The sequence below is a fragment of the Grus americana genome, chromosome 9 (genome assembly GCF_028858705.1).
Source record: "Grus americana isolate bGruAme1 chromosome 9, bGruAme1.mat, whole genome shotgun sequence".
Classification (NCBI taxonomy): domain Eukaryota; kingdom Metazoa; phylum Chordata; class Aves; order Gruiformes; family Gruidae; genus Grus; species Grus americana.
This window is the reverse complement of record NC_072860.1, coordinates 24,607,709-24,625,065: the sequence shown is the minus strand read 5'-3', so window position 1 is coordinate 24,625,065 and position 17,357 is coordinate 24,607,709. Positions and strand designations below refer to the sequence as shown.

Here is a 17,357-nt window from a genome sequence, read left to right as displayed (position 1 = left end):
CACCGATGCCGCTTTGTGAAGGAGTTGCAATGTTCTGAATGTTGCCTTTATGCCTGGAGGTTTGTTTTAATGAGACAGAAAGTTGCGAGAGATCAATAATGATCTCCTCTTCCAAACAGCCCGTTAGCGCGATCTTTGATCGCCATAGGTAAGGAAATTAGATGTCTGTGAAAACTGGCAACGTCCTTGTCAGGTTCACACGAACGAGGGTGCCTTCTCGTTTTATGGCAAACCACAGCAGGTGGAAGCTACCTGCAGACACGGGCAAAGTAATAAAGGCTGAAGAGTGTGTGAAAAGAATGTGATAACACTTTTTTTTTTCCCTCTTTCCCCCCTCCTTTTTTTTTTTTTTTTCCATACGTTCTGCCTGCATACCAACACACCTCCAGCTAAAAGTACCCCAGATCCGACCCTCAGGATGAGCAGCGCAACAGACGGACGTGGTAACGCTTCATATGCTGCCCCCCCCTCAGAGCCCCCCCCATCAATACAACCTGATGGCTACTGAAGCTGCTATCAACCCAGCTTGTCTGGAGTGGAAAATAAACTGAAGCCACCCCTTCGGCATTAAGAGCCAATCTATCCTTCTGCAACTCAGACATGTGCAGTGATTTACGACCAAATTCATTCCGCCCCTAAAATGCACTTAACATCACAAACAGGCTCAGGGACTACTCAAAAAAATTAAAACCCAGCTCAGCAGAAGCACGGCAAATCTGTCTGTTAACCTTATGAGTTTCTTCAAAGGGTAATATGGAATAAAATTAATTTCAAAACCAAAACAGGAAAAAAAGCAATTTAACGATCGTGTACCAATGAGATCTTCTGGTTCCTCAATAAACTGATGCCAGGAACTGAAAATGTGAAGTGTTTGACTGATTGCTTTTCAGTGTGGGTAGCATGTTAGAGATGCAGGTGATTTTTTTAAGTCACTTTTGTGCTTTAACTGTCGTTACTGAGAGTAGTCAATAAGTTGAAGATTTCAAAATACAAGTACATATTTGATTCTGATTTTTATTTTTGAAGCCTGAATCAATTGCAGTTCCAATGCGTCTCTACTGATGTCACTAGCATTACAGCTAAACTGCTTTATGCCAGTCAAACAGTAATTCAGTTTATTATAGCCTGGTTTTTCTTCTCTGAAGTTCCATACTCACCTTACTCTGTTCTTCTGGTGGTGTCATTTTTTACAGCCTTTGCAGGATAGGAAATTCATTTAACGTTGCGGCCACCTACTGTCAGTGCTCTGCTCGTGCCACGTCGTGTGGATGGGCAGCCTGACACGAGACCTTTCTGCCAGGGACTGACTGCAGGACACTTGGCAGCCAACAGAGAGGTGGTGTTTAATGCAACTTCCCTGTTTAAGTATTTCTAATGCTGGGGGAAACAAATTGTAATAGCTAGTAATCGCCCTGAATGAATAGACTCGCGTCGTAGACCTTGGGTCTATAAATACATGATAAAATCCAGGTCATCCCTTGGTGAATTAGGGTTTTTTGAGAGTCTAGAAAGGGCTCTGGTAGGAAACGGTGGTTCACAGCAGCATTAAATATGCTGCAGACTTTTTATTTTAAGTGCGAAGCAGTGACTGTACTTGTTGAGATTGTATTAGAATGATAAAAAGTAATTAAAACAGACTTACTGCCTTTCTAAGTTTTGAGATGCAAATACTCCTGCTTTTAAAAACATGAATTTATCTTTTCCATACAGGTTACACAGGTGTAAAAAGTATTACCAAAATCTGTAGAATTGCCTGTTGAAGTATTTTTGTAATCTTTCAGGGTCTGTCTTGCTTTTCTGAATCAAGACAGTTGAAAATACTCATTAGGGAAGGTTGAGAAGGGAATGGAGCTACATCTGATTTCTGGAATCTGAGCGGATTTTGACACCAGAAATCTCTCGTGATAGTAACGAATGTTTCCTTCCCCCAGTAATTTTAGCGAGGAACTCACGGGTGAGGTTTGCACTCCCGGTAACGCTGGGTGTCGGATCGTAACTGCGCGCGCGTGGCCACGAACCGTTCAGAGGGACCAAGCCCTTTGATTAAGATGTTTGAGGTAGCGACAGCTTCCCCTGCGAGCTGGAACTGAACAAATGCAGCACGGCGGCGAAGGACTGAGGTCTCCGGCCATCCCCTGCCCAGTCCCACCGTCAGCAAGGCTGCAGCTGAAGGTGCCTGCAGAGCACCAGACGCGTTCATGCTACGCATCAGGAAATCCTCACCTAAGGATTTGGGTTTGCCTGTATTGAAGCCAATGGCAAAAATTCTGCCTTCCAAGATGTAGGATCAGGCTTTAGACAATGTGTATTTGATTCCAGGTGCTTTTTGGTCTGTTTCTTTAACAGTGTACTCAACAGGAGTGTCTCTGAAGGTCAAAGATCATCATTTTGACAGGCATCTTTAACATACTTTTAAATTAATCCATTTCTTTTAGCGCTACTTGCTGCACTGATTTGTGGTTGCTACCATGTAAGAAATTCTTTAAAATAATATTCTACCAGTTTTACACCAGTAGCAGGGAATCCATACCTTTGTTACAGTCCAGACCACAGCAGATCAGGAGGTACTCACCATTGGTGTTTCCTTAGCATCGCAAAGCTTCTTTTAAATGCTTGTCCCTCTAACCCCCACAGCCCCATTTCAAGAACCAGAGGGGCACCAAGAAGGGCGAAGAGCCTGATGGAGATCCACCGCCAGCTGCACAGCACTCGGCGACGCAGGGACGGAGCTCATCTCCACGCCAGGGACGTGCAATGACGGTGAAAGCAGAGCTTTGCTATTAAGCACTTGTCATTATAGCACGGTTTATTGCACTTTTTCCCCTCCGAATGATTGAAACCAATTAAATTATTGAAACCAGGAGAGAGACTTATGTTCAAAATACTACGCTTGTCTGAGAAAATTAGATAAAACAGTACTGACTTTTCTGAAGTTTTGTTGCTCAGTGTCTTTAGCTCCTATGTGGGGAACTTGTCTACATCTTTTGGGAGCGTTATCTCTGACCTGTAACAGGACTTTGTGTATATCAGCCCCCTTCAGTAAACTTCTGCATCTGAATGGATGGCAGATCTAACCATGCAAAAATCCATATAAGTGAAAGTTACAACTTATATTTATGACGTTCTTACAAGTATCACTTGGCTTAAGGGAACACATTTCTTTAAATGCCCCACTCACAGACACAGTGAAAATTGTTTCTCGACTTCAAAGAGGTTTCTTCCCTCCTGAGAAACAAGTTCCATGTGTGCCCGATTTGAGCAGCAAATGCTGTATACACAAATGTCGCAGCACTCTTATAGGCAGTACCAAGCCTGTACATGATTTTAATTATTGTGAAATACTCTGCTGCCACTCTCACAGGTAGAGAGTGGCTCTCATGGCAAATAGGAACCTGGATTTTCAACTGTATAGTGCCTCCATCCAGAATGAAGTCAAGATGACTAAAGGTACTAGTATAAATCTGACCTTAATAACATTTAAAGACTAAGAATTTTTTCACTGAAGTTTGGAAGCCCAAGTCAAACTTTCCTTTAGAAATACCAGTTTCAGATATTGACTCAGAAATACACTTCAAAAGGATCACCAAGACCCACACACCCTTTTCCTCCATTCAAAGAACTGCCACAGCATATTTATTTTCTTTTATGGGAATCTTACTTATCACTGGACGAGCACTATACAAAGAAATAGGATATCTCTAATGTGTTAACCTAGAGTATAAACTTCAATCACATTAAGACGCTGAAGGCAGGGATTTTAAAAGCATCTCACTTCGGCTCTTTTGAGAATCCTGCACCAAACCCATAATTCTGTTTATCACCTGCACTGTCCTAAAGGCATCATCTGAAAAGGAATAAAACCATCGGGACTCTTCCCATTTACTTTAATGGGCTTTGGATCAGTGCCCAAACATGTTACGTTTCAGAGACAAATATATATTTAATTCAGTGAAGTTTTCCAAAACAGCTTCAGTTGAGATCAATAGTGAACTTACTGGTCTTCTGGGAAAAGGGATCACACCCACGCTCAGAAGCTGAAAGCTTAAGCCAGAGTAGCCTGGATTTAGGCAGTGGTAATTCCAAACACAATATAAAATATTTAGTTTTCTTGTGCTAATAGCTGTCACTAACTACTGTTGCAACACTGCCTCATGTGAATAACAGTCACTAATACGTTAGCTGCTCCCAAAAGCCGTTTAAAGGATTAACACGTACAACTACCTGGAAAACAGTATCGCACCTCCCCACCGTGCGGTTTTAAGGTAGGTTTGCCTTGCAAAATAAAGACTGAAACAGGGACACAGCTAAGCTTATTATGAAAACCAGTTTGATTAATGCACCAATGTCCACAACAGGCACGCCAGCTCTGTCCCGAGAGGCTGCCGTCCTGGACCGAGCAGCGTTAGCTGGGCTGCCGGCTCTGCCTTCCCTGAGGACGTAGGGGAGGAACCACGTTTCGGTTGAACGGGATGACGAGACCTTAAGACATGCTCGCTTCTATCCCCATTTCCCTGACATTTTTGTGAACCTCGCAACCCCTTTTGAAACAGATTTCAGAGCTCTGTATTTGAAAACAATATATTACACAGGGTTTGTGATGATCTTGTTCTGCGTGGCTCCACGAGGAATTGCTCTGTCCCATGCCCCTTTCCTTTCTTCCCTTAGAAATGGACACCAGGAGCAACTTCTCTGATCCTCCTTAGTCAGCACGGGGGCTGCAGTTCAGCCCAGCCTTTTCCCAGGGTACACTGTGCAAATGCAAAAAAAAAAGAAAAAATTCCTCAATCCATCACTAGCTGAACAGGCGTACACGAACAAAACAGCTTTAGCCTAAAAGCAATCTACTCTAAACCAGAGAAATATTGTGACATTAAAAGCACTAGAAATATATGATAGAACATCTAGAAAGCTTTTAATCTGGATGAGTTTGAGATAAGGCTATTGTCACTTACGGGAGTCGTCACAAGCACGTTTCAACTGAGTAATGTATTATCCAGCCTGTGTGTGCTGTATCTATACCGAAAACGTTATTTGTGGCCGTTTTACAAACATTCGTTGTCACTCTGAGTTTTTTAAATTCAAGCTTGCTCAGGCTCTAAAGGAAGAGAATGCCATAAATAATGTTTTAGAAACTTCTGAGATTGACCGAAAAAGCTTTTCTGTAGACAAAGGTGACACTAGTTTAAAGTCCAATAGATTGCCATCTCCTAGGACTAGAAGCAGGTGTTGTGGGAGGGCAGGAATCTTCTTTGTTCAAGAGTATAGAGATTTAATTTCAAGCCCTGAGGACAGAAATAATCAAGCCTAAGTCACTGGTACAGCAAAGCTGTCGCCCATTTGCACCTCAGACCCGCATAGCTCTGATCTGGGGCAGATGTACGGCAATTGCTTTCCATTTCTGGGAGGCAAGAAAGGGCATCGCTACAGCAGATCAATTTTTAAAAATTGGCCTCTGCTTGAAACTCCTCAGGTTTGAAATTAAGTTTAACTGATACGAAGAAGAAAATGTTTCGTGCGAGCATCAGACAGTCAAAAGGGAAAGTTCCCTCTGCTCCCGCTGTGCTGGCAGATACATCTTTCTGTCACCTTCGTGATAATCATCTCTCTGCCTTTTCACACCCTCTAACCGTGCAGCGGTCAGCCAAAGTCTATCTGCATCTGCCCTGCAGTTAAGACCCTCCTGTTGATCTTTGTCGTACCGTTTACAAACCTACCTACATGCTCATGTGTGAGAACTGCTGGTTTCGTTTCACTATGCCATTTGATTATTCTCATTATCTAACGTAGAGCTTCTCAGAGCAAGGATAATTTTTCAGTGCTTAGAAAGCGTCAAGCGTCTAGTATGTGTGTAATTGAGGTCCTGAAGTCATTAAGGCAATGGTACAGGAGAACTGTAAAAAATTATCAGAGAAAACAGATAGAAGATATGAGATACAGTTCTGGAAAAAGAAAATAAAAAATAAAAAATTTGAAGTTCTATTCTTCAGGTCTTTGGCTTAATTACTTAATTCTCCTCAGCTTGCTTTATTTCATGAAGTTGTCCACTGATTCTTAGATCCATGCCACTAGGTGCTAAAATCATAGAACCCCAGACTGGTTTGGGTGGGAAGGGACCTCCCAGCCCATCCAGTGCCACCCCTGCCATGGTCAGGGACACCCTCCACTAGCCCAGGTTGCCCAAAGCCCCATCCAACCTGGCCTTGAACACTGCCAGGGAGCCAGGGGCAGCCACAGCTTCTCTGGGCAACCTGTGCCAGGGCCTCACCACCCTCACAGGGAAGGATTTCTGCCTCACATCCCATCTCCATCTCCCCTCCTGCAGCTTCAGGCCATTCCCCTTGGCCTGTCACTCCCTGCCCTTGGCACCAGCCCCTCTCCAGCTTTCCTGTAGGAAATGAATGTCCTGAATTAATGAACACATATTTGATATTACCCATTATCATGTTACCATTCAACTATGTTTTTGTAGGAGGAGATTTTATTCACTTTAAAATTTACATGCTACTGGAAAAAACAAGTTTTGACCTTGTAAACAACTATGCACTTGAGATTTGTTGGTTTGTTTTTTTTTTTTAAAGCATATGTAAACCTGAATAGTCCTACAGAATTCAATGTGACTAACATCTCAAATCTTTGCAGGATTTGGTCTGGAAAATTACACATGCAAATTATTCCACAACAGGATATTTTGCAGATTGACTTAAACTTGAGGATGAGCCAATATACTAACATTATTTCGGTAAGATATGTAAATTGGTTTGAATAAAGTCCATTTTCTACTGAGAAAATATTTTCCAGTAGGAATGATAAGACAAACACTCACCCATATGCTGCAGAGCGCAGTATTTCCTGAGCAGAAGCTGCATCTCAGGTTGGAAACCAGCTTGTTGTTTTCTTCCTATAATCTGACCTTGCTCCTTAATGAATAGGAAAGCTCCCAGCGGAGAAAGAATTAGGGCTTGAGTTTTTAGAAAAAGTACCTCTTAAAACATTTCTGTCAGTTTAGCGAACACTTGAATAGTCAATTACTTTCCCCAAATTTATCCAGAACAGGTACTAAGCTGGAAAATGTAGGAAATTGGGTTGTCTACAGAGATTTCTTGCCCTTCAGATTCAAAAAGGAGGTTAGAGTAAAACAATGTCAGAATATTGGGGTGGGGTTTTTTCACGTCCAAAGAAACACCAAATATTTTTTTCATTTTTTAACCCAAGGGAAAGAGCGCCACGATTGCCGTGATGAACGTTTTGACACCGTTGAATCCAATCAAGCATCCAGCTCGGCTGCTAATTGTCATTTGCATATGGCTTCACAGATACAAAGGGATGTCTGGTAGAAGTGTGAGATCAAGTTTGGGGTCAGTACTTGTTTAATCTGAATTAATGAATATCAGACCCTGGGGAGAGCACATGCTTTGGAAGAAAATCCCTGCAAATATCAGATTCTTCTCTGGCCTCACATCGCATTTCTCTTTTTAGGGTTAGAACAGGAAAGTCTTACAGAAAACCTTACATTTGGAAGAAGGTAAATAACTGACAAATAACTTCACTGGACCCAAATTATTTGGTTTAAATCAGATCTGGATTTGATCACTTTCTGTTTTTAAACACTCCAAGAACATCTGAATGTCTAGAAACTTCAGCTGGACTCCAGTCAGAAAAATGATTCAAAACAGACCAAAAAAAAAAAAAAGCATAAAAATAACCTCATTGATTTCAGTTACTTTGATGAAAAACACAGTACAAGCGAGAGAGCTGGGATCCTAGTGCAGACCTAAGAGCTGTGCAAGGATGAAATCCCAAGTAATGACTGAAAACGTTGCCCCTAAGACAAAAGGGAGTGCGCTGTAAAAACTAATAGCACGTAGCAAAGGCAGTCTCACTCCGTATGTGCTGTTCTTTAGACACACACTCCTTCGTAAGAGGAGGTTTGTTTTTCTTCCAGCTTTGCTTGCTTCTTATTTCTTTTTATCTTGCCTTCACTGCAGACTCGCTCACAGAGTTGCCTCGCTTTTCGTTCATGATCATGAATTTCTTTTGGGAAAAGGCTCTTCTCATCAAATACGGCTTTCAAGGCTACAAAACAGGAGTGAATTCCACATCAAAGTCAGTTATACATTTGGTGAGGTACACTGTGAAAATCAGGCTTTTGGAAGAGGAAAAAAAGAATAAAAGAGGCAGAGCTCAAGCACTGTACTTCACAGAGAACAACACTGAATTTTCTGCTTCCCGTTCTGCTGACAAGTTTAGCTTTTTGGTAGTTTTTCTCCCAGTTGGGGAACCAAGGCTTGTTCAGCCCTGAGGACCACGCTGTATCCATCTCTCCCTCGCACCCTTTGAGTTCATTGCCCAGGTCTAACAAATCTGATGGAAGTGTGAAGATCACGGAGAACCTAATTCCTACGAAACAGGAAGACACGCGGACTGGACGGAGGAGAAAAAGCCTTTCCCTCGGAGAGGTGCGGCGAGGTGACTTTGGTGCCTGTAACAGAGCGGGGGTGGAGAGCCCTGCTTTGGGGATGCCCCCGTTCCTGGGAAGCCCTCAGCCCCAGCCAGCCCCTTGTTGGGCACTGAAGTCAAACCCAGCCGATCTCAAGGGAGAAATCCCTGGGGATGTGACTTTACTGGTGCTGTTGTAATTGCTCATTATATCTTATTTCTTCCCCACTTAAAACTCTGTATTAAAAATAAGCTATCCTGGAACGACCGAAGGGAGAGGCGTCTCTCCCTGTATGTGCTGCCCATACCAAAACTCTTCCAGCGTCAGGCAGAACTTCACTTTTTACTTTTTCACGGAGGCAGTTAATCCCCTGCTCAACTCGGGGAGACTAGACTGGCTTTTTTTCTTTTTTTTCCTTGCTTCTTCAAAACTCCGTTCTTTTAATTTATTCTAAGTTCTATCCTGCCATTAAGTACTCAAAAAAAAAAATTAAAATTATCCTCTATTGAAACAAGAACATTAAAACTGTTCACTGAATGTCTGCATGACTGAGCAGGTTTACCCTGCAACCATTTATTTACATATATACAGCAGGCTGATCTTCAGGGATTCCTCCAGTCCCAGATTAAGGACAAGAATCTTTCTTCTCATGTGCATATATCCCTCCCACTAAAGCCAGACTAGTTCATGAATAAGAATTAAATGATATTCACTGAGTTGTTACTATGACACCTGATAGTATCTCATCTGAGCAGAGGAGGCTGGAAGTCTGTACTACTTTCTTTGGGAGAGAGGCCTGAGGAATTAACTTGTTACGAATTTCATACACTCGTACGTTGTTAACAAGATGATGAGCCTTAGCTCATCAGAACATGGATGAGCCGCAGAGATTGCTGCACCCGTTTAAGCTGAAAGTTCACTTGCATTTAACAAGCTCTAAATCCAGCACATGAAGACTGAATTTTATTCCCAAGTGACTCTTAACACTGTAGAGACCGTTATTTAGAGACCATTAAAAACTAAACTCAAAGGTACACAATACTCACTGAGCCCTGCTCGTTACTGCGTAGGCAGGGAACGATACCCTTTGTGCAGAGGGCGAAACCAAGCAGCAAAAAATTCAAGACAAGTTTCTGTCCAAGCTGTGGAATCTCACCTTACAGCTATAATTACAGGTACTTAGCTCTTGGGAAAGCTGCAGGAGTTTATCTATTGATTTCGGTAAGCTTAGGATGAAACTCGTAATGATTTAAAGGATTAGAATTTTAAAGATGTAAGCTGCATTTCTGGCTTCAGTTAATTAAAAGGTGCATTAAACTAAAAAAAAAAAAAAGCTAATTAATACATTACCAGGGCTTAATACTTAATTGGTGTATTTCAGATACAAGAAAACAATTTAGACACGCACTTAAATGTGAGCAGTTGTGACTAGGAATTGTTGTTGAGGTTAGCTGCAAAAAGAATCTGATACTAATTTACTGATACGCTGACCCAAAAGGCAGCAGTGTGCTGCTCTGGGCTTTAACGAGAGGTGGTGCAAAGCCTCAAGCAACAAATCAGTTTACAGTGCCCATGTCTACAGCACAGCCGTTGCGGGAAAACTCTCAGTAATTGGGGATAAATCTCAATAATCTCAATAACTGTGGACTGTGTCCACAATACATTAAAACTACTCAGTGGCGCAAAGTGGACTGATGTGACAGAGATTTGTATTAACAATCCAGCTGTTTCCTCGACGCAGTGGTCACTGAGAAGCCAAGTCCACTTAGGGATAAAATACAGGTTTACTAATAGCTGTGCGTATTTAGTTTGATCACGGTGATACTCACACACAGCAATTACACTTTGTTCAAGTTTTGCTTTTAAAATTGCACTGCCCATGCTATATTTATGGCACTGTCTCTCATTTATCTCTCATTCTGAGCAACGTGCAGTAATATGAAAGTGCAAGACATTCTTCTTTTGCTTGACGAGGATGAGCTTTGGATAGTTGAAGCTAAAATAGAGAGAAAGTTCGGAAGTGCTGGAATTGTCTGTATTAGCAGCACAGTATTTTTTACACCTTGCCTTTCACAGGGAAAGCAGAGAGGTGGGGAGAGACAGGGAGTGAGGCAGGCACTGCTAATGAAATCCTGACAGAGAAATAACATCTCTTGGTCAGATGAAAACAGGCACCTGATTAAAAGAATTAAAGCTCATATGACAATTAATTCAGCTTCAAAGCATTTAATTTAAAGATTGCGCATTTGACCTTGCTGAGTCAGCTTCAAAGCGTCCGACACAATCGGGTTCTTTCACCTCATTTCTCTCCACGAGCTCAGCTACTGACCTTTGCTGTCCGTCTCACCAGGAGCTGATAGCGTCTCGCAGAAGAGCACCAAATACCCACCTTCGAGTAGCTGATATTTGTATCTACAAACCGCGATCAATTGGGTCTTGTAACGTGCGTGGTTATGTGTCGCGCGTCCTTCGTACCGTCGGCAGGTTGTAAGCCGTCGTGTTGTGAGAGGAGGTTTTCTAAAGAGCAGGGAGAAACTGCAAAGCAAATTGCAAAGCCGTCAGAAAGCCTCATCAAGGATGCAAAGACACTAATGAATGCACAAGTCAACTTCTGTAATGAATCAAATTAAGCAGTTACGCAAACCTTGCCAAGAGCCAGCTTGACTTGAACAGTGGAAAGGTGTTCTCTGAACCCAGACGACACCTAGAAAGCAAATATCTCTTTTAAGGGGACTGATGCTGATGACATTTTATTCGGACTTTCCTTCCTTGTTTAGTAGGACCACGTCAAGCAGAATGTTTCTGAAGGTGCTTGGTACAGAGTACAGAAGTAACTGTTTTTTTCTGGCGTCCTTTTTAGTACTGTGTTTACTTTCAAGACATTTCAGACTTTGTTCCCTTTCATCAAAAATTTCTTTTTAATGAGCAATTAAGCCATCACCAGGCACTTACACATTCAGCATTGGTCGGGGAAACGAGTTGTCTGATGCTGCCGAGTTTTGACTGCACTAAGGAGAAAATTATTTCTCAAGTTTGCTGAAGCAGCCTCTTGCCCAGCTTTCATTCTCTCATCTTCGGTCGTTTGACAGGTGAATGAAGTTTATGTTTTCTAAATGGACTGAGGGAAGTCTCTCCTCTCATTGATCATCATACCTGGGCAGAAATCATCTGGTACAATACCCAAATATCATTTTCCTTTCGTATTCTTGGATGTATTTTTTTAAAAAAAAAAATCTCTTCACAAATTAAAATCCTTTTTCTTCAGTCAAACAAATTCAGAAGTCGGTATTTGAGACTCATTTTTTCAATTAAGCTGTAAAGCCTGATCCAGTGCCCGATGAAAGAAGTTCTGATTTTTCCAATCAAATTCAGCAGGTTATGGATCATGCCCTTACAAAGAAAGAAGTTGTTGAGATAGATAGGATTATATGTCTTACTACTTACTTGAAGCCTCAAATCAGCTGCTAAGCAATAAATCTTGGAGTTCTCTGTTACCTTCATCGCATTTTAGCGCAGATGGTAAAAGCTAGTGACCTTTATTTTTTGCCTTTCTGTGCTGAGAGCTGGAGTAATGAGAATATAATGAAGGTCTACTTATTTTCCAACAGGCTAGGAAGACTCAGGTTTTCAGAGCACCACTCCTGTCTTTTCCCTAAAGTATTTCTCAGGGAGAAGAACAGCGTCAGGCTCGTTCGTGCCATCAATCTCCTTGAGGGCTCCAATATTCAATGACCTAAATGCACCTTAAAAATCCAGGTTTACTGAAAAACCAAATGCAATTGTGCTTTTATAATAAGTTAACTTTTCTCATCTAATCTTCATGATGTAACTCTACCAAGCAGACAATATACTTACAGGCAAAAAGTGTTCAAGACCTCTCAACAGATGTGCAGAATAAAAACTTGATTTTTTTTTCTCCTTAAGACACAGTCAATTCTTTACTATCTTTTAGGGGAAATAAAAAGTTACCTTTCTTTTCTAAAACCAGCTTCCACTTCAGGTAAAAAGCCAAAGCTCTGCCTGCTCTAAACGGGATCCTTCCTAAAAGAGATGAATGCAGCTCCCGCAGTAAGTGCTGGGAAATTGGGCCAGCCTCTTGAAGATAACTAATAGTGTTAATTACTACTTTGTTCTGTGAAAACAAGTCTGTACCGAGAAGAAAATCAGGGGCTACGTTTCCTTTGTCGCTGACATATTTAGATGTCATTTGAAACAATGATACTGAGAGAGTCGGTTGGGAATCAGTCCGGACCCCTATCAAAAGCAAAAATATCCGTGAAACAAGATGTAAAAATGTCAGCTGAAATAAACCTCTACCCGCCCGCGAGTCACGTTGCTCCCGGACTCCCCAAACACAGCAAACTGAATGCAAGCATCTCCCTCAAGGTCAGGCTCGCAGGAGGAACCTGTGCGTACCGATCTGGGGAGCACTGACCCACCGCTTGCTTGCCAACGTCTGCGTTTCGATGCTGCACGTGCTGTCACCTCCCATCGTTTTCCTAGCTATAGAACCGTGAGATTCACCTCTAGCTGAAAAGCATTTAGGGGGGGGATATTTTTTATATACATACATTTTATATACTTATTTAAATATATTTATATGGTTAAATATACATATATTTATGTCAACATGGTATGAAGCAGACCTTTAGGGAAGAATGCAGAATAAAAGTTTTATTGCCTGCCAGCTAAGCAGTAAGAAGTGTTCTCGTGGCTGCTTAAATCTTAAGTAGTGCTCTGCTTTTAGATAGATGCCTTCATAACATGCCTGAAGAAAGAGGTTCGAAACTATAAGTGTCCTTCAGTAGGAAGGCTCTTTTTCTTTTATCCATTCTGAAAAGAAGGATTAAAAACACAACCCCAGAATATTCTGTGCTTAGCTATACACCTAAGTAGGGAAATTATGTCAAAACAGCTGTTTACCACTTCACTGGTTCATGTTGCTTTGGCGTTTAAAAGTTTCTTTCTGTGAATTTTTCCCAGAAAAAAATGGAACACTTTTTGGCTAAAGCGTAAACAGAAAATCCAGAGGGTGGCATGTACTCTGTCCTTACCCTGAGGTGCCCCCCCTTTCAGAAATAACCACTGATTCCGCAGCAGGATGAAGGGACGGGACACACAAATGTGTTTGCAAGCCTATGCAGCTTCCGTTTCAGCGAACATAAGCCACAGAACTAGTTGTAGCAATTTCTGGCTGGATCAAAAGCCCTTTAAACCCAAGAGGAAGTTTCTTCACGATTTTGGAGGGCTTCAGATCAGGTAGACAGCTGTCTGCAAATCGTACGTGAAACGACCCGCTCGTCGTGCGAATACAAGCTAGATGTTTGGCAAGCGAGGCAGAAATTCAACTTACGTGATAAGACTCCTAATCATCTTTTTTTTTTTTTTTTAAATGAAGTTTTAATTATGTAAAAATTAGTAACTGATCTAGAGGTTTATCCATTACCATAAATGTCTCCCCAAAAGAGCATCCTCTCAGAAATGCCTCGCATCACTGCAGGATTGGAAACTAGGACATGTTGATGTGATCCCAAAGCAATTTTTACTAAAAGCACTATTTCTGAGGAATCGGGCTCTAACAAAAGACAGAATCCCTCATGAGGCCACTTTCTAGTGAAATATTTACAAGAACACCCAAAAGCCAGTTTCTTTTTCATGTGCTTGTAAAAATGTACCAAAAGTGGAACAACTTGATCTATTTATCTTTAGGCACTTCTAAAACTCAGAGAAAAAACCCCCTCCGCCATCCCCTCCCCGCAGCTCTCCCAAGGCACCCGCTGGGCTGGAAGGTGGGAGAAGGGGCTGGCACCGCTCCGTGTTCCTTACCAGGCTTGGGAAGAGGCAAAAAAATGGCAATGCCTCGGAAAAATGGAGACCTCACACAACAGCACTCAGTTAGCAATTTGCCCTTTTTTTTCTATCATCAGAATATTAAAGACTGTGGTGGTGGGCCCAGCTCAGGTCTGATTTCTAACTGCTTCATAGAGTGAAATCTAGGTGGAATGCTCTGAAATTAAAATCTAGATTTAAAGCATATTAAAAATGTTTTTCACTCAGTGTTCTTTTTATCTACTGCTCAGTCTTTAACAAATACTTTATCCCACGTAGAAATAACCCCACCTATAACAAAATTACCTTCACGTTTAATTCATTTTGATGATTCAGATGGTATTGCTAAGATTAAATTTGCAAATGTTATCTAAAAAGTATTTTCTTACTGTAAGTGTTTCAAGATTTTATGTTCAGAAAATTTAATGCAAGGACGTATTTTAGTACAATTACATTTTACTCTGCTTGTATTTTGTATAGTCCACGCTACAGAAGGCTATTGAGAAAGGAAACACTTAAAAGCATGCCAAAGCAATAAAGATTAATACATCATATTGTCAGCAGGACTAAATATTATCTTTCTTAATAGCATCTAACAAACCACACATCATTTTGGAGAAAACAGAGTCCATAAATGCAGTAATAAAGCCATATACGCTATATTAGCGAACAGGGACCACACTGTACCATTCCCTTTCCATTTCAAGGAGACACTTTGTAGCACGCAGACAAGATGCACTCAGCGCCTGACGTCTAGGCGATGCTGGAAAATTCCATTTTCTCTTTGCACATCGCACGAATCCATGCTCCTAACCGGAGGATGGGGAAAGCGAAGCATGAAAAATTGAGAAAGCACATGAATTTACTTAAAATATAATTTGTTACGTTAACAACCAAATGGTTCAAATTGGAGACAATTTCAATGTTTTGTTTTAACATAAAATCTTCAAGTCTTCCAACATTCTCCACTGCATCAACCCACCTTTCATAAGTTACTTACAAGTAAAATTTCTGTTTATCCTCCATCCCAAAATTAGGAGATTCCTCTTCAAGAAAAGGAGTTGCTTTTCTTTGTGTCTTCATCCCCACCAGCCTTTTTTCTTGTACTTGTTTTTGGCAACACCCTTCCTGTGAAAGGCAAGAGGATTTTCAATTTGCTCATTTTCTTCCTAAAAGTACGGAGCAGAGAGTTGCTTGAAGCTTGAATAATTTCTTGTAGTCTTCAGATAAAATAGGCAGACTCTCTCCTATATATAAATATATCAGTTGTCATCCTCCCAAAAGAAAAAGAGACAAAGAAAGCAAGCGTGTATTTCCCTTGAGACATCATCCGCAGAGCGAGAGTGTTTATTTCTGCCGTGGCAGTTCTTAAAAGTGTTGTTTTTAAAAAGTCAGAATAACTATCGTACCGCGGCTGCTTTTTATTTGTATTTCATATTTCTACCCAAGTACTGTCTAAGGAGGGCAAAGTTGTTCCTGAGATATCCCAGTCTTCCACAGCAAGGGCTGGGTACCTTCTCACCGGCACCCGGGCAGCAGTCCTGCTCAAAAAAGAAAATACCCAGGTACGTGATACAGACAGGAGGAGTCTGAAAGCTTCCCAAGGACCATCGCTTACTGCTTGAAATCCTGGCGCTGCGGGATGGATAAGGAAAAGTCTCCTTCCGTTCAATCCCTTTTTGTGCTGGGTGGGAGGGAGAAATGGTTTTTGTTTAGCTGCCCGGTTGATCACTCCTTAGAGTCAGTTAAAGGGCTCCCGGGGACTTCACTCAGTAGCTTAGACCTGATGTTGGAAGCTCTGCTCCACATTATCCTTTTCTAGAAAAAAAAAAAAAAAATTTTTAAAAATCCACAAGTAAAATCCAATTGCTTTGCACTTGTTCTATCAAAGTAGAGAACAAAAAATAAAGTGGACCCATTTCCTTGCGCTGTGCCTGTATATTCCATACCTCCACCTGCCTGTCCTATTAGCAGGTACTGACTCGCTTCATCAGTAGCCACGGTAATGGATCCGACTCCAGCACGAGCATCGCACCCTGCCAGCGGCTGTGCCTCCCCAGGGCACTGCAAAGCTTCCGCAGGAAACAAAGTTTGGTCCTCGCTCCTCCTGAAACACAAGTGTGGCCAAATGGGCAGGCTGAGCAATTCTACATAAAGCAGCCTCTCTTGTGCAGGAATGCATTGTTCCAGCCACTTTTTAAATATCAAATGGGACAAATCTGCAAACAAATTTCATCCACATGAAATAAATATTGCAAGTCGGTTGCTAGAAGCGTTCATTTCCCTGAGCAATGCGAAATGCAAAAGAGTTACAGCACAAAAAAATGCTCTTTCAGAAATTTAACCTTTATTTTTTATTCATGAATACTGTGATCCAAAGTAAATCTCTGTGTAAACAGTTTTCTTTATGGGAGTGAAAGTAACAGGTGAAACTGCGTATAGATGCAGGAAGAAAATAATTGATAGCCCTGTGAACAGATTTCTTCAAACACAGTAAATAAATCCACAGCTTTTCAAGAAGAATGCCCAGTAAAAACAACAGAGAATATATTTTGCGTTCTGAAGACAGAAAACAGCTGAAGATACCAGTACAAAACCAAAACGTACCATGACGTATATCCTATGCAACCTCACGGACTATAACTCTGTACACATTAGGATTCCACGTTGGTTGCCAGGCTGGGTTTAGACTATTGAAATTCTCTGTCAGTATCAGTTACGGTCAAATCATTTCACATAAAAAGTGAAATGGATCCATAACGAGACTTAATGCTTTGTTGTTTGAAAAACTATTCCAACATGCAATTAAAAACTCCAAGATCTCTAATTGAACTGGGTTTTTTTAGGAAGAGAAAATTAAAGATTGTTACATACTTAATGAATCAGGGCCATTAATAACTCCCCTTTTCGCTATATTTCATTTTATTCATTATAGACAAATTGAGCCAAGCCAGCGTACAGAAAACACTTTAAAACACCCGTCGATGAAATATTCCTTCTACCACCTAGAAAGAAAAACCTCGTAATAGCTTGCTGAAATCGGTGTCAGTCATTAAAATCGCCCACAGACATTGTGTGCCTTCAAGAAGTC

At 41.3% G+C, this 17,357-nt stretch overlaps 1 long non-coding RNA gene across 1 annotated transcript; it reads right to left on the bottom strand.

Annotated features, from left to right (window-relative positions):
• Window positions 1-5,724: 5,724 nt before the first annotated feature.
• Window positions 5,725-16,310, bottom strand: LOC129209981 (uncharacterized). The gene is made up of 4 exons (XR_008578274.1): window positions 16,216-16,310; window positions 15,267-16,084; window positions 6,824-10,972; window positions 5,725-5,891 (listed from the first exon to the last, which is right to left on the bottom strand). It is a non-coding gene; the product is annotated as an uncharacterized LOC129209981 (long non-coding RNA).
• Between the last annotated feature and the right edge of the window lie 1,047 nt (window positions 16,311-17,357).